This window comes from Xenopus laevis, chromosome 8S (assembly GCF_017654675.1).
Source record: "Xenopus laevis strain J_2021 chromosome 8S, Xenopus_laevis_v10.1, whole genome shotgun sequence".
Taxonomy (NCBI): Eukaryota; Metazoa; Chordata; class Amphibia; order Anura; family Pipidae; genus Xenopus; species Xenopus laevis.
Genome location: NC_054386.1, coordinates 20,707,823 through 20,722,980, shown reverse-complemented (window position 1 = coordinate 20,722,980; position 15,158 = coordinate 20,707,823). Strand labels below are relative to the sequence as shown.

At 38.2% G+C, this 15,158-nt stretch overlaps 1 protein-coding gene across 1 annotated transcript in view; it reads right to left on the bottom strand.

The window, feature by feature from the left end:
- The window catches only part of itpk1.S (inositol-tetrakisphosphate 1-kinase S homeolog), an 83,792-nt gene that overhangs the window by 16,098 nt on the left and 52,536 nt on the right, over positions 1–15,158 (bottom strand). The gene's annotated exons all lie outside the window — the stretch shown is intronic.

Below are 15,158 nucleotides of genomic sequence, written 5' to 3'. Positions count from 1 at the left end.
CTTTTAAAGGCATGCTTTTCAATACAAACCTTTTAACGTTCTTGCAAGGTTATCCACTTAATTAGGGGAACCCGTCTGTCTATATTACATTGTACAGATAGGATTTCATGGCTGTCCCTGTTATTTGCACAGACAGGGCTACATATTTATGAAAGAGTGCAATCCATCCAAGAGGTGTTTACTGTAAAAGTTTATTGGAGCGGGGTAAGAAATGCCGAGTGTATTGCATCATTCAACTGCAAGATAAACACATCCTCAATTTGCAATCCTTGTACAATACCACACTCTGTGCACACAATCAACACCTCCATAAATTATCCTACTGGAACACTTGGCTAGCCTTCCCTGCTGCTAAGATCACTTCCCTAAAAGGTCTCAATTGAGATTTATACGGAAATCGGTGGCAAAGATTCGCTCACCATGCTGAATAAAACGGAATCATCCGTGCTTCTAGCCAGAGAGGCCCATTTGGTTGTAGCTAGAGCAGGATTTCTATATTGCCTGTATAGGGTATATATATCCTGTGTCAAACTAGATGCAGAATGATTTCAAACTTGTTGCAAGGCCATCGCAGGCATTATTTTTGATTCTCACTAACACTTATAAGCATGAGTTCTCTGGAACAGATGTGGTAAAAGTAGTGGGGTTCAATATGGGGGACAGTTCTAATGTCTCCCATAGGATATAAGCCTCCGCTAGAGCACTGGATACCACAGCATGGTGCTACTGTGCTCTGTCCATTAGGAGAGCCAATATTCCAATTATTCATAAGTTACAGGAGCTAAACTATGTCCTAGGTTCAATTCCAGCCAGGGCACTATCTGTAACGTACAATTTTTTTTCTAATACAACAAAAACATACAAACTGATTCCTGAAGATATTGAACCTAGTGGGTTTTGTGGAAGTGATAAGATCCTTTAATTGTAAACTTTACTAGAGCGGATGTGAAAGATGCACAGGGGCAAATTTACTAAAGGTGACTAACGCTGGTGAATGTTTGCCAGCGTGACGTCATTTTGGTACTTCGCTGATTTACTAATGGGCACAGGCGTACCTTTGGTAGCAAAAGAGACTGATGCTGGCGCTTATTCGCACTCAATCGCCAGGCAAATTTAGGACTTCCTAAAAATTTAGTTGAAAAATTTTCGAAGTCCCAAAAAACAATGGTGTATTTTCCTTTTTTGAGGGTGATAGGCTGCAAAAGAGCTTACATTTTTTTTAGGGTAACCAGCTTCCCCCCTACATTTACTAACATATGGCACATATACTATATAGTGGGCTCATGTGTAGGGCAATATAACAACTCTATTTTCTTTTATTAAGCTTCCCTGGGCTTGCGTAGTGTAATGCATTTGCTGCAACATATACGTCCATTCAACCTTAACTTCCCACAGTATGCAAATTAGCCAACGGTAGCGCAACTTCGCTCTGCTTACCGAATTAACGCTAGCGCAACTTCGCCAGCGTTCGGCGCCCTGGATGCAACGTTGATTGTTAGTGAATTAGCCTTGTCTGAGCGAATTTTCACCTGGCGAAGTGTTGCCCTGCCTGCAAAGCCGTCGCTGGCGAAATTTCGCCGCTTAGTAAATTTGCCCCACAATGTCTGTAAAGTTCTGTCTCTATATGTCTATAAAAATCAGTGGAGTAACTGCAAAAAATCTTCAGAGGGGCCTAGCGCACTCTGACCCACATCCTCTTGCCCGGACTCCGCCCACTCCATCAACCAGACTCCGCCCACTATCCTCTCCATGCTGATGCGCTCTGCTTCCACGCCGCAGGTAAGAGAGTGGCTGGGGAAGGGGGTTCTTGTTGGCTACAGAGGAAGCAGACCTAGTAGAATATAGAACATTTTTTGTGGAGATGATTTAGAGCAATGGCTGATTATATTGGTCTGTACAAGTGATGCCAATTGCTTAACCATGTTTTTTTTGTTTTGTTTTATTGTTATCACCGGTGTAACTATAGAGGAAGTAGACCCCGCAGTAGCAGGGGGGTCTGGGGAAAATAGCACTGGCTTACTCTGCAAAAAAACTGTTATTGGAGCGCCAGGATTATTGTGCAGTTCTACTGCAATAAATGACGTTTTAGTAGCTTACACTTTCTTTGCTAAAAGCAGCACTCAATTCATAACGCTATAGTAATTGATTTCAGAATCGATAGCATGGTCACTAAAACATCCTTTTACACTGTATTATGACAGAAGCATCCCTTTAACATTTATGCGTGTGTTTTTTCTTGAGGTCTGAGCTTACATATTTCCTTTGTGCGCTGAATTCCCTGGCCTGGAGACAAGCACACCAAGTAAACACAGTAGTTCTATACCAGCATGGAAACTTTTATATAAATGTCTGGAAAAAGCATATAGTCTTTTATGTAAAAACAAATAGCAATTTAGATTTAATGTTCTCTGAAGACAAACCATTAAGGGGCACATTAGGCTTTTCCTGTGGTTCCCAATGTAATCCCTGTGTGCAAAGGCTACTGAAAACCCTCTAAAAGGATTCTTTACACCCAAGAGATCATTTTCCCAGTAAACAGTCAAAACAGGAACAATCTTAGCACAATCTGCATTTTTATTTGAGGTTATGAACTTGATAACGATATAATAAAATAATATACACTGCTTTAGGATATATTAACCTGAAACCAATTATCAAGAAAGCTCCAAAATACCAGAAAAAAAGTGATGATTTCATATTTCATGTATCTGCTGGCAAAACTAAAATATCGATTTTTTATTTTATTTTAAAGAATGTTTTGGTACACTTATGGCATGGTACTCCAAATTACAGAGAGATCTTTTATCCCGCTCTAAGGTTTACCATTTGTCTGGACCTCCATTAGTCCATAACAAGGTTAAAAATATTTGTACAGATTGGGGAGGGGAGTGGAGTAAAAAGAATGATCTACTTTTAGAGAAAGAATTAAGAAAGCGAACAGTAATGAAAGATATAAGGTATGGCAAAAGGGGGCAAGAGTAAGGATAGAAGAGAAAAAGACAGGGAAGAGGTCACTCATTATTCATTATATGTATGTAACATAGTAAGACATAGCAAGTTAGGTTGAAAAAAAGCTCAACCTTTTAGGTCTATATAAAACTTCCCTAACTGCCAGTTGATCCAGAGGAAGGCAAAAAAACCCATTTGAAGCCTCTCCAATTTGCCTCAGAGGGGAAAAAATTCCATCCTGACTTCAAGATGGCAATCGGACCAGTCCCTGGATCTACTTGTACTATGAGCTATCTTCAATAACTCTGTATTCCTTCACTTGCTAAAAAGCCATCCAACCCCTTCTTAAAGCTATCTAATGTATCAGCCTGTACCACTGATTCAGGGAGAGAATTCCACATCTTCACAGCTCTCGCTGTAAAAAACCCTTCCAAATATTTAGACGAACATCCTTTGTTTTCCTTTCTAATTGGGATAGGTGACCTTGTGTCAGTTGGAAAGACCTACTGGTAAATAAAGCATTAGAGAGATTATTATTTGATCGCCTTATATATTTATACATAGTTATCATATCACCCGTTAAGCGCCTCTTCTCCAGCGTGAACAACCCCAACTGGCCGGTCTTTCCTCATAGCTGAGATTTTTACCAGCTTAGTTGCCCTTCTCTGCACCTTCCCTAATTCAATAATGTTCTGTTTGAGTGCTGGAGACCAAAAGTGTACAGCATATTCTAGATGGGACCTTACCAGTGTTTTGAACAGTTCCATTTCCATTATGGATTTGCCTAGTGCAGTCCCATTAAGGGTATACGTGGCTTGCATATCTTTACATCCCAGGGGCAGATTTACTAAGCTCGAGTGAATAATTAGAATGCAAAAATATTCGAATTTCAAAGTAATTTTTTGGGTACTTCGACAATCGAATTCAAATTCCATCGAATAGAATGATTCGAATGATTCGCAGTAAAAATCCTTCGACTATTCGATAATCAAAGTACTGTCTCTTTAAAAAAAACTTTGACTTCATACTTCACCAGAAGCTACCGAAGTGCAATGTTAGCCTATGGGGACCTTCCAGAGTACTTTTCTACGGTTTTTTTTTTGGTCGAATAAAAATCCTTCAATCGATCGCTTAAAATCGTTCGAATTAAAGGATTTTATTGTTCGATCGAACGATTTTTGTTTGATTGTTTTATCGAAGCTTCTGCCCTAAAATCCTTCTAATTCGATATTCTAATGATTTTACCTCGAGGGTTTTTTAACCCTCGAAATTCGACCCTTGATAAATCTGCCCCTAAATCTGCCACTTAGATGCCCAGATTGACAGTTCGTCAAATCCTGTTGCAAGGATGCAGCATTCTGGATGCAATTAATTGGGCTGCATAGTTTTGTGTCATCTGCAAACACTGATACATTACTTAAAATACCCCTAAGTCATTAATGAACAAGTTAAATAAAAGTGGACCCAATACCGAGCCCTGAGGGACCCCACTAAGAACCTTACTCCAAGTAGAGAATGTACCATTAACAACCACCCTCTGTAGCCAGTTTCCTATCCATGTGCAAATGACTTCATTATCCCCAACAGACCTTAGTTTAGAAAGCAGTCATTTGTGGGGCACTGTATCAAAAGCTTTGGCAAATCCAAATAGATCACATCTACTGCTCCCCCACTGTCCAGCATCTTATTTACCTCATCATATAAAGCAATCACATTTGTCCGACATGACCTATCCTTCATAAAGCCATGCTGATTGATGCTCATTCACTAGGACATAATTTTGAATATAATATGATCCTTTAACAAGCCACCACAGATGTCATGGCCTATAATTGCCTAGGCTGAGATCGTAATCCTTTTTAATTTTACTCCAATCTGTAGGTACCATAACAGATGAAAGCGAATCGGAGAAAATCAGAAATAGAGGCCGGTCTAAAACTGATCTAAGCTCTTTTAGAACTCAGGGGTGTATTCTATCTGGCCCTGGTGCCTTGTTCACATTCATTTTTATTAAAGCTTTATGAACCATATCTTGAGTCAGTCACGGACTAGATTGAGCTGAGCCAACAGTGCAGCTATGAAGCGAGTCTCGGAACTCTGACTCCTCTATTGTATACACTGAAGAAAAGAACTGATTTAGCACATTTGTCTTTTCTGTACATGATACAACCATACTGGTACCATTATTTAAAAGGAGCAACACTCTCAACCTGCATCTTTTTGCTATTAATATACTTAAAAAACTTTTTGAGGTTAGTCTTAGTCTCTGCTGCAATGCGCTCCTTGTTTTCTATCTTTGCCTTCCGGATTGCTGTTTTACAACATTTATTATAGTGTTTATACAGTGAAACTCCAATTTTAAGTACCCTGATTTTATGTTTTCCCGTATTTTGCATTTTTTATTAGTGGTACCGCCAATTTATAATGAATTTCAATGAGTGCATTTCTTTGATTTTACATAAAAATTTTGTAGTGATGTTCCCCAAAATTGCTGTTTTTCCTCTGTGATTGTTATGGATAGTCAAATAAAGAGGTTTAATATACTAACCAGATGTATGTTTAGACATGGTCTTTCAATTTCAATTAGTCTGCACCTCATACTGTCCTGCACCAATCACTTATTTCTTTAGGTTGTGCATATGACTAACAGAGAGGCACATGCCCCCCATAATAAAAAATTCATGTTGCAATGCTTAACTCTTGTTATTAAAGCAGTAAATATAGTGCTTCAAAGTAAAACAGATTTATGTGCTCAAATCCTTTCAGTACTTGAAGAAAAAGTTGCTTTAACAAATTTCCCTGATTTTACATTTTACTGGATTTTACCTAATTTTTTCCCGGTCCCCTGAAAAACAAAAAAAGGTGGTTCTACGGTATTGATTAAATGCAGCTTCTGTCCCCACAGACTTTCTCTTCTTTCCTATTAACTTCTTTACTTCTATATTAAGCCACATAGGGTGTTTTTTGGTGTTTTTTATAATTCTACATGACAACCATTTCTGTTATGTGTTTTAGCAGAAAACATAACATCCCAATCTATGCTCTGAAGGGCAGCCCTTAAGGAACTAAAATGTGCTTTTCTGAAATGGTTTTTGTTTTTTGCACCAGACATTAAATGAGAGCACATTATGGTCACAATTACGATGGGGTTCAATGACTTGCATATTTGCAATATGTTCTGGGTTTATTAGAGATTACTAAAACCAGTATAGCATTTTTCTGGTTGGCTCCTCAACAACTTGTACCATAAAATTGTCATGCAACAAGTTTAGAAACTTATTCCCGTTAATTGTTCTGGCAGTACTGTTACTCCAGTCAATAAATCACCCATTATCATCACTTCCCCAAACTAGCAGCCTTTTCTAATTGCATCAGGAGCTTAGCCTCTTTCTTACTTACATTAGAGGATCTATAGCATACTCCTACAATTAATTTGCCGCACTCTTTACAACCAATGACGAGCTCCACCCATAAGACTTCATCCCCCTCATTTTCTAACATCACCTCCTCCTTTATATAAGCTTTTAAAATCTGCCTAACAGAAATACCCCTCCTCCTTTTCTATTACCTGTGTCCCTCCGAAAACAAAGTATAGCCGCTTATCTTAACTGCCCAATCATGCGACTCATTCAGCCATGTTTCGGTCACACCAATCACATTATATTTTCCCTCCAGCGCCAGCACTTCCAGCTCTTCCATTTTACCAGTCAGATTCCTTGCATTTGCAAACATATATTTAATACTAGTACCATAATGTATATATTACATGTGGTCCTCCCTGTCCTTAAAAGTACCCAGCTATAGGTATTCCAGCGCACTGCCTAAGCCAGTATTCTTTGGTGCTTCTATCCTCTATTACTTCCTGCTGGTCAGTAGTATATACAATTTCTTATGGAAGTGAGGAGAGCATATCAGGTGCAGATTGCTGCTGCAACCATATCTCATCACCTATTTTCCCTTCCTTTGCCCACTACCTCATCTAAACTGTCTTTCACGGAATCCTTTACTGAAACCCCCCCCCCACACCTAGTTTAAAATCTCCTCCAACCCTTTAGCCATCTTCTCTCCCAAAACAGCTGCACCATCATCATTTAGGTGCAGTCCATTTCTTGTGCCTGTAGCCGACTGAGATATAAGCCCAATGCTCCAAAAACCCAAAACCCTCCTCCCTACACCAATCTCTCAGCCACCTTGGATGTCCTCCACCCAACTTGACCCATGTTTTATAAAAAAAATTATTCTTGAAGACTTCACCACCTCCTCTAACTTTGTCATTTGTAATAAAGCTCATCATCCGATTATAATTGTTTACAGTGTTTCGAATTTAGAAACATAACTAAGGGTGCAATGCCTATTTTCTGACCAAACGAACACAACCTGAATTGCATATATGATACATGCATATTTATTTATTTTCTTGCATGTATAGGTGTTTATTCTTGGCAAATCCCTGGACAGAGATTTACATTCACTCCATTTTATCCCATACAGGAGCCATGTTCTGACACTGCACCAACTCACTATGTGGGTTATTTACTAAAACTTGGTGTTTTCTCACTTTATTAAAAAAAACAACCAAACTAAATATCCTGTGCTACTGCTAACTGCAATTTCTCAGGAAATTGTCTTGAAACATGGACTGCTTTGTTAAAAAGACACGGCCCAGAACACCAACTGGTGCTTTTGCCAAAGGAACATATTCAGATTTAGTACAAGTATGGGATCCATTATCCAGAAACCTCCGGATTATGGAAATGCCATCTCCCACAGACCCAATTTTAGCCAAATAATCCAAATTTTTAAAAATGATTTCCTTTTTTCTGTGATAATGAAACAGTACCTTATACTTGATCCAAATTAAGATTTAACATTCTTATTGGAATCAAAACCAGCCTATTGGGTTTATTTGATGTTTATGATTTTCTAGTAGGCTAAACGTACAAAGATCTTACTACGGAAAGGTCCATTATCCGGAAAACTCCATGACAGCACCTACTTTTAATTGCGAATGTACAAAGAACAAATGCACACAGTATGCTTTATCCTAATAGATTACTGAACATTCAAGGCAAAACTAAACACAACATAAATCCTAATTCAGAATACTGTATATATTTGAATTACTTTGTCTCCAAATATTTATCAGCTGGGGATTTAGTTTTTTTTAATGTTTTAGATTTGTGCAGAAGATTTAGTCAGCACACTGTATATTTGTACAAGTAGGACAGGTTTATGTGGGAGCAATATATATCATGCCATGACAGAGGTAACGAATACAAACCAGAAAGGAAGGGTATATGGCAAAAGAGGACACTTAGGGGCAGATTTATCAAAATGTGAGATCAAGTTTTACCACAATAAACTCTCCCACTACCTATTTATTCCTATGGGATGTGTATTTATCAAATGATGAACTCTAACTTTCACCCATTGCTAAATACACTTCTAAAAATCCCACAGGAATAAATAGAACTTGATTAAATTTTTCTTTGGCAAACTCTAAAATTCAAATCTTGATAAATCTGCCTCATAACATCAAGAACAGATTTGTTTGTTCTAAGCAACTTAGTCCAAACATAAATATAATCACAGTTGTACCAGCTGAGGATATGCTTGTGACAACTACAGGAGAAGTGAGCTTCGTGCAGGCACAGTGGGGTTAAATACTTGTATTTTCATTGGATTCAAGAGAGGTTTACCTCATTTGACTCTTAGGCATTGGATTAATAGAACGTCAGTTCAGGGGATGAAGGTATATGGCAATGGCCTAGCCACATGCCAGTGATAAATCCAAATAGAGAAGAATGCCAATACCTGTGGTTGCAGCAAACGGGGTGATCCCAAATTTATTCAATGGTGCTATACAACACTTTTCAAACGTTTCGGGACCGCAAGGGCCATGCGGTCCCGTAACGTTTGATCGTTTGAAAAGTGTTATATAGCACCATTGAATAAATTTGGGATCACCCCGTTTGCTGCAACCGCAGGTATTGTATTCTTCTCTAAGTGGATTAATAGACCACACCTACACTACACATACCCGTGCCACACAAAGGGTTAACACTTTTCTTTAATGCACAAGTTTGCACCCGTCAACAACTCCAAAAAGGAAGGCCCCTGTTATTCTGGGAATGATGATTATTTAGGCTCAAAGGCAGATTTTGCCTAGATGTATGGCAGGTTACAGCCTGCAGTTTTACAAAGCCGTGATGTAGTAACGCTATTCTAGAATGTTAATGTTCATTTTCTTCTCTGCAATGAATTTGTGGCATCTTCTTTTTTCATTGCCTGACTTTCTTTGCCTTGAAAGAAAATCCAGAATAGGTACAAATACACTTTAAATGATGCAAGTGCTTTACCCGTTTATTCAGCCATTACCAACTCGAAAGCATATCCATGTAGTATCTTAGGATTCCTGCACATTTTCTTTAAAACAGTGTTTTCTTACATTTTTCTAAGGAGACTGCAATCTCTTCAATGAATCGGCTTTGTGAGCCAAAAATTCACGCATGTAGTTATAATTGTTATTATCTACCGTATCAAAAAAACCTTACCCACATTATGAAAATGGGATAATAATATGTACTCACTGTAAAGATCGTAGTTGTCATTAGGTTTCAACCTATAGGTTAAGAAGTAACGCTTTAACAATAGTGATATTGTTTCCTTTCCTTTGGTTTGGTTTTGAATTGTGATAAATTTATATTCAAAAGGTGCTTTTATTGCACTAAAAAAAAAAAAACAGAAACACAAAAAAAGGCTTCTAGACAGCAGCTTTTTTTGTTTAAAAATGCAAATTTTCTTACTAGCCATATGAGCCACAAATGTGGGTTCTAGCTGACCTACTTACCATCAAGCTATCTGATGTTTGCTACTAAAAACAGGCTTGTTTTGAAATTCAGTGTACATTTGTGTTTATACCAAGTTGCTCAGTAGTGAACATGAGTGTGCAGGCAAAATGCTCACTTAGTGAATCCCTGTCACTACTAGTGCAAAAGACATTCCCTAGACAAATTGCTATGTTCATTGAATATCTATAACTTAAAGGGCACCTATCACAGCCAAAATCAAACACATATTAACAATCTGACCAGTACAAGCTAAACACGTTTACTCAAACTACATATATAGTTTTTGAAAAAAACTGCAGGTTTTAAAAAAATCCCTTACTTTGTTCAATGGGTTCTTTCACTGAGGGAGGTCATACTGTGACTATAACAGAGACTCTAATATGCAAATTTCCGGAGCATGCTCAGATTGTAACACTGCTTTGAGTATTCTACCCAGAATGCCTTGTTTTAGTAAACTCCTCCACTAGAAGTATCAAGAGATTTCCCTATCTTGTCCCCTGCTGGTAAAGTCATTATGCAAATGAAGGGCACACAGTAACTTCCAGCAGGTGGCAGCACTACTGAACAGCAGCTAACACACAGGTTTGGCTGATTTGAAAATAGCTTAGAAGGGTTGATAAGCAAGCAAGGAATTTCAACTGAGTGCGAGATTTCAGAGCTACAGTTGGCTGGAAAGATATAGGTAGGAGGAGCCAGTGAAATCCAAGATGGCTGCCTCAGCTAGAACTGCTGGGGAGATAGGGGAGATCTTGCAGAAGGAATAGTGAGCTGATCATTTACATTATACAAACAATTCTAACTGTTTTAAAAATCGGATTTCTTGAACTTTCACATAGTGTATTTACTTAGTAAATGATTTGGTCATGATTGGTGCCCTTTAAGCTTAACACTTGCAAGCCAATGTATTGAAATGCAGTATTGAATTCTTGGCATAAGATACCCTGAATAACTTGAAATATAAAACTGTAGCTGCCTCATGTATTAAGAGGCAATGTTTTGTAGTAAAGAGCCCATGATTTTGTATTAAATGTTTAGTGAAATACAACACACAGGACAACATGCAAAAGATGCTTGAAGACCCAACCAGGGTCACAAGAAACTCAATTCACAAGAAACACCTTCAGATATAAAGGAGAACTAAACCCTGAAAATGAATATGACTAAAATGTCATGTTTTATATAATGACCTTATTGCACCAGCCTAAAGTTTCAGCTTGTCAATAGCAGCAATGATCCAGGACTTCAGACTGTCTGTAATATAAACTGATGCTACAAGTGTGCTGCTGTGTAGTAATTATCTGTATTAATTACTAAACAGCCTTATTTTATGACATTTATATTCTGTGTGTACTGTATATTTTGAGTCAGTCCCAAAGGTCAGTAAGTGACAGCAGCACAGAGCATGTGCAGTGAATCAGTACAAAAGAAGATGGGGAGCTACTGGGGCATCTTTGGAGACAGATCTTCCCTGCTAAATGACTGTGGTTGCCTTATGTGGTAGCCTACTTCTTTACCTTGGCTTTAGTCCTCATTTGTTCTCCTTGGTGTACTTGTTGTTTTAAACTAAACATTTTAGATTATTTTGTCAGCCAAGCCTCCTGATCAAGCACAGACCAGCGGGACTGGCCACATTGCTGCTTTCCACGTGTATCAAAGACAAAGTGAAGGACAAGCACAGACTGCATTAAGTGCTCCAACGTTTACTAGACAAATGCTTTTATAGCAAACTTGTAAAGACAGTTCAAGAAACTGGATTGTACACTTTATCAGTGCCACACATAGTGCAGATTAGGAAGATCATGCGTAACCCATATTTCTTTTACATTTCTTGTAGTTACACAGGTCTAATTCATGTCTGTTACTTAGCTACATACTGGTCTCTTTATACAGTTTATGCATAGACCCTTACAATTTAGCCCTTGAAGTATCATGTTTTGAAAACACACTTCATATACATTTAAAGAGATTCAATCATTGTAAATTTCATTTTTGAATGTGAATGTACAATTCTTGGTCTCATAAATTCTGCATTACACCTTATAAGAATGTGAAAAATAAATATTTTAGTTTCCAAAGAAAAATCTGTTCTGGTGCCAAACACTTGTGACATTTAAATAAAAGGGAGGCTGGACTAGAACTGTGGTTATTTTTTACTAGAAAATTCCTCTGTGTATTTCACTTGAAACATAAATAAACTATTAGTAGAAAAAAAAACAGCAGGGAAGAATGGCTTTGGCCCAGGTTTCAGAGGATAAAAAGTAATTCCCATGAACAGCCAAAAGGGAGCTAAAATTGGAAATTATCAGTTTTAGATATATTACTCATTAGTTAGCTGCCTCAAACATAAGCAGTGATTCCTTAGATTGTGAAAATGTTTATGTACACATTTATAAACAAGTTTAATGGCCGTAAAGGACTTTTTTTGTGGCTTGTGTCATATATAAAAAGTAAGCCAGCCAAGTTTTTGTTTCATTAGAACTGTGATCCCCAACCAGTAGCTCGTGAGCAACATGTTGCTCTCCAACCCCTTGGATGTTGCTCCCAGTGCCCTCAAAGCAGGTGTTTATTTTTGAATTCCTGGCTTGGAGGCAAGTTTTGGCTGCATAAAAAACAGGTGCACTGCCAAACAGAGCCTCAATGTAGGTTGACAAGCCACATAGGGACTACTAAATGGCCAATCACAGCCCTTATTTTGCACCCCAGGAACATTTTTCATGCTAGTGTTGCTCCCCAACTCCTTTTACTTCTGAATGTTGCTCACGGTTCTAAAGGGATCCCTGCATTAGAATTTAAGTGATATAAAATTTGGCAACAAAAGAAAGGGTACATGCAGGGATTGGGCAGGTCTCCCACTCAATAATGAACCTGTGTTCCCCCCATGAGCACAGCCTGTTTTTAGTAGAGGGGCAGGCTGAAGAAAGTGTATTGATCAGATGGACAAGGAATCACACAGTGCAATGGAGTCTTCTCCTTTCAAACCTCCCTATGGCCAAAGTACGAGAAGTAAGGACAGGGTTGCCATATGCTTACCAGCACTGAGCTCTACAAATTGCTCCAGATTATTAATACGGACAGAGGTGCAGAGAGCAGCAAAGATAGACTCAAATACTGGGTAAATGAGTACTAACAGGGGTGATTTTGCCCTTCTTATCACTATTGCACAGTGATCCAACCAGTAGCTCGTGAGCAACATGCTGCTCTCCAACCCCTTGAAAGTTACTCTCAGTGTCCTCAAACTAGGTGCTTATTTTTGAATTCCAGGCTTGGAAGCAAGTTTTAGTTGCATAAAATCGAAGTATAGTGCCAAGCAGAGCCTCCTGTAGGCTGCCAGTCCACATAGGGGCTATCAAATAACCAATCACATCCCTTATTTGGGACTTTTTCATGCTTGCGTTGCTCCCCAACTCTTTTTACTTTTGAATGTGGCTCACGGGTAAAAAAAAGTTGGGGACATCTGCTCTAGCACTTGGTAAATGATCCCCAGAGGAGTTATATGCTGAAGATAAAGCTTAGATACACATTCTGCACCCATCAGCCTTTAATGCTAATGCAAAGAGAAGCCTATGGTATTACGAAGGATAGACAGCAATTAGTCACAGATATAAACAGTGCATAATATTCACTTACAGCAAGAGCCATATTACACTTACAGTCATGTCCTTGATTTCAAGTTACATCATTTGATGGGGATTTTCCTTGCCATAATGGGCATCATAAAACAGGTTCTTGTATTAACAATACTATGTGCATACCAGTGAATGGCATTTGTCTTTCTGCACTGCATAGAATACAACAGTCTTATTGCTTCTATAGAGCCATAAATGTCAAATATTATGTCACAAAAAAATGCATATGAAAGACAGGGACATTTCAGACCTTTCTTTAGTATACGCCTATTGCGTAATGTGACATCAGTACAAAAAGACAGGGACTTTACATTACACTATTTGCCCACCAAATACAAGCTCTCAAAATATGAATCCACTTAGCTCTTAAACCAGCACTGAGATGAAAAATGATGATACATTTCAGCTGGAAATAAATATATTTTATGAACAATTCGTTTTTGTATAGTTGAAAAAAAAAAATGGGGATTATAGGGGTTTTTTGTGTCTGCAAATTTGGGGAACATTGATGTGTGCAACGCATGAAGATATAGTTTACTGCAACCACAAAACTAAAAAGTATGTGTGTTGTGCAGTAGGAATTGTAAAATATATAAAGTGGGGGGCAAACAGGTTTATTAATGTGGTACAAACTGAATATAATGTATAATCTCTGTAAAGCAATGAGTAAATGTGTTAGACTCATCCGGAAATAAATAAATAAGCAACAAGTGGTCATTTTTGTGACCATGAAACCACCATAAAGAGAATAATTGTACGGTTATGCTTTGGTGAGAAAAATAATGTGCGTAACACAAGAAATTGAATATAAAGTTCATTTCGGGGTTGCATTAAAGCTGGCTAGATGACTGGATAAAAGATTGTTTACTGGATAAAGAGGTACTTTTAAGATACGACTCTTCACAAATGTCTGCTCTAAAATATACTTGATTAAAATAAACAGCTTTTCACCACCAGGAAATGTCCCTAATGCAGGTGCAAAATTAGTTTCCATTATTACCCTTCAGCTGCTTAACTCCTGCCATATATTGCACAGGGAAAGAACAGAAATTATACTTTCAGTTATAAGCATCACTAAAATATAGTCTATGCTTTTATAGCATCCTTAATATAACAGCTCTCCCCATATGCACATACAGTTGTGGGGGACAGTTGTGCAGGAACCCCCTCATCTAGTCCTGCATATAGCATACTAATACGAATAGCATACTGATATACAACTCAAGGCCAAAACTAGGAGTGGGCAAGGTCAGACATATACTATAGGTGTAAGTAAATTAAACTAGAAAGAATGGGGTGTAGGTTTGAAAAGATGGAAAATTCTGCTGGTGCTTCTGAATGGCCTGGAAGTTGCAGGGTACTGAAAATAACGTGCAGTCTAGGTTAGGGTTAAGCATGTGTTTTGAGAAAACAAACAGAATAGAAATGTTGATGAAAGGGATGAAGCCATATTAACAGGTTTCTATGATGCATTTTCATGTGTAGTAGAAACATAAAGGAGGTAAGGACAGTGCCTTCTTGTCAGCCTCTGCCTAAAAAAGTGGTGTTAATCTTTTGATTTTAAATTGTAAGGAGGGATGGGCGAATTTTTTCGCCTTGTTTCGCCATGGAAATGACGCCCATAGACTTGTATGGTGGTGTGCGTCCAAAAAAAAAAAAAAAGATGCGCGTCAAATAGAATTTCGACTTTAATGGGCGTCGGTGACAATTCTCTGGTGGCGAATTTTTGACG